Source organism: Carlito syrichta, unplaced genomic scaffold (genome assembly GCF_000164805.1).
Source record: "Carlito syrichta isolate Samal-C Ts95f unplaced genomic scaffold, Tarsius_syrichta-2.0.1 Scaffold135791, whole genome shotgun sequence".
In the NCBI taxonomy this organism is placed as follows: Eukaryota; Metazoa; Chordata; class Mammalia; order Primates; family Tarsiidae; genus Carlito; species Carlito syrichta.
Genome location: NW_007079887.1, coordinates 32,412 through 35,050, shown reverse-complemented (window position 1 = coordinate 35,050; position 2,639 = coordinate 32,412).

Here is a 2,639-nt window from a genome sequence, read left to right as displayed (position 1 = left end):
TCGAGGGGGCTGCGGGGTCCTGGCGCCGAGCTGGGTCCTGCCATCTGGGCCCCAGCCCGTCGGCGGAGGCCTGGATTCACTGTCCGCTTTGGGCGATGCCCCTGCCCCTTCTCTAGAACCTGCCATGGCTCCCTCTTGCATTCCCCGATGTTGGCCCCAGCGTTCCCCCTTGTGCACCACCAACACGCTTTGAGGCCCGGTCGCCCCCTCCTCCCAGGGCTGGAGCGCCAACTGCGTTCTTCCTCACCGGGGCCACCCCTGCCTGCAAGGCCCGGAGCTCCCCAAGCGTTTGCCCTGTGGTTGGCAGGATGCCCAGAGTAGGGGGTGGGGACTGAGATCTGTGACGGACCCTTCCTCAGTCCCGGAACAGCGTTTCGGGGAGAACCGGGGTGTCAGGCTGACTGGGAGAGACCCCAAGGAGGCCAGGCACGGTGGCTTATGCCTGTCATCCCAGCACTTTGGGAGGCCGAGGCAAGAGGATTGCTTTGAGGCCAGATGTTCAAGACCAGCCTGGGCAACACAGCAAGACCCCATCCCTGCCAAGAAAAGCCTTTCAAAAGAATGAGCAGGGCGTGGTGGTGCCTCGGGAGGCCGAGGCGGAAGGATCGCCTGAGCCCCGGAGGTCGAGGCTGCGGTGAGCCGTGAGCGATGCCACTGCACTCCAGCCTGGGCCACAGAGCGAGACTCCAACTCAAGAAAACAAAGGCTTGGCAGGCTGAGGCGGAAGGATGGCCGCAGCCCAGCGGGTCGAGGCTGCGGCGGCCGGGAGCGGCCACTGCACTCCCGTCTGGGCGACAGAGTGAGACTCCGACTCAAAAAAGAAAGAAAGGGTAGGTGAATTTTCTCTTTCTCTCTCATCTACGTTCTAAGTAAACTCTGCTTGGAAACTTGAAAAGAAAAAAGCACCAACGATCCCAAGAAGTGGCTGGAGGCCGAGTCAGGAGCGTCTCCACACCAAGCCTGGGCAGAATCAGCCCCTCCCGAGCCGGGTCCGCTCCTGCTGGATGGACCGCCGGCCCCTCTCTCGCAGGCCCCAACGTGTCGCTCCAGACGCTTCTCACGGCCCAGCCCCACGGTCCCCCAGCCAGGGCCTGAGCCCAGCGGGGGAGACTCACTGGCCGAAGCTGGAGAGACCCCTGCCCCGCCGGGCGGCCTCCGTCGACCTCCAGCCCCAAGGCCCGGGAAGAAGCCTGCCGGCCAGAATGTGGCCCTCGGTGCGGCCCTGGGCCTCGGCAGTAGAGGGACAGCCAGCCATGAGCCCCTGCCGCCCGGGGCCGCTGCCCAGGCATGTGTGTGCCTGTGTGCGTTCCGGGTGCCGGGGGTGCAGCTGCTAGACCTGTCTGCCCAGAAGAGGTCTCAGGCTCCCTCCCTGTCCTCCCCTCATGCTCCCCACCCGTGTCGCTGACTGTGCACCCGTGGCCACCCGCAGGGCTGATCAGCAGGGATCGGGGTTCGCTCTCATGGGCACGGGTCCGTCCGCCACGTATCCCGTGACTGGGCCCGGGCCCGGCGCACAGCGGATGCTTCAAAGAACGGACATGTGGCCGGGGCAGTGGCTCACGCCTATCACCCCGGCACTCTGGGAGGCCGAGGCTGGAGGATGGCTTGAGGCCGGGAGTTCCAGACCAGCCTGGGCAACATAGCCAGACCTCGTCTCTACAGATGATTTAAAAATGAGGCAGGTGTGGTGGAGTGTGCCCGTAGTCCCAGCTATTCGGGAGGCTGAGGTGGGAGAATGGCGCTGGCCCCTGGCGCTGGGGACGTTCTCTTGGGTGGGCTGTCCTGGGCACGGCGGGGGGGGCACGGCCCTGGCCTCCCCATCCTGTCTCCCCCTCCCCCACAGTGCAATCCCAGCCCTTCACCCCGACACATCCACCCTTGAGAATGCACTCCCCCCCAGAGGAAAGGACAGTGACGCCCCCCCCCAGCATCCCCTGGCTGCCCCGCCTGCCTGGCCTTGGGGGCTTCAGACTCCCTCCAGGTCGCCTGGGACCTGCCGGGATGGGGACTGGGGACAGTGGCAGCAAGTGGCTTCTCGCCCTCCCCTGCCCTGCCGGACCCCTTCCTGGGCCTCCCCTTCGCGGAGGCTCAGTGTGGAGGCCCAGCGGGGCTGGGCCCGGGGTCACCTGAGCCGGCCAGGCGGGGCTGGGCACCTCTAAGGCAGGGCTGGAGCTGGCCCTGAACTCGGGGGTTCCCTACCCGGGCCCGACTCCGCCTTCTGCCCCCCACGGCAGGCGTCACCCCCTGGGGCAGGTGAGAGGTGGCCCTGGCAGAGTCTTGATGGTCCCGCCCAAGGACGCATTTCAGGCCCCCGGGGAGGGCCCGGGGGACAGACCCGGAGCGGCTGCCCTGGAGGGCGGCCCTCGGGGAGGTGGACAGGCAGCCCCAGGACTCCCAACGCGGCTGAAATGTCTCTGCCAAAGTCTCTGTCTCTGTTCCCAGGCTGAGGCAGGAGGATCGTCTGAGCCCAGGAGGCCGAGGCCGCGGCAGCCCCGATCGCGCCAGCCTGGGTGACAGAGGGAGACCCCACTCTGCAAAAAGTAAAAAAAGTAGCTGGGCTCAGTGGCTCAGCCTGTCATCCCGCGCCTTGGGAGGCTGAGGGGAGTGGCTGGCCTGAGCCCGCGGGGTCGAGACCTACC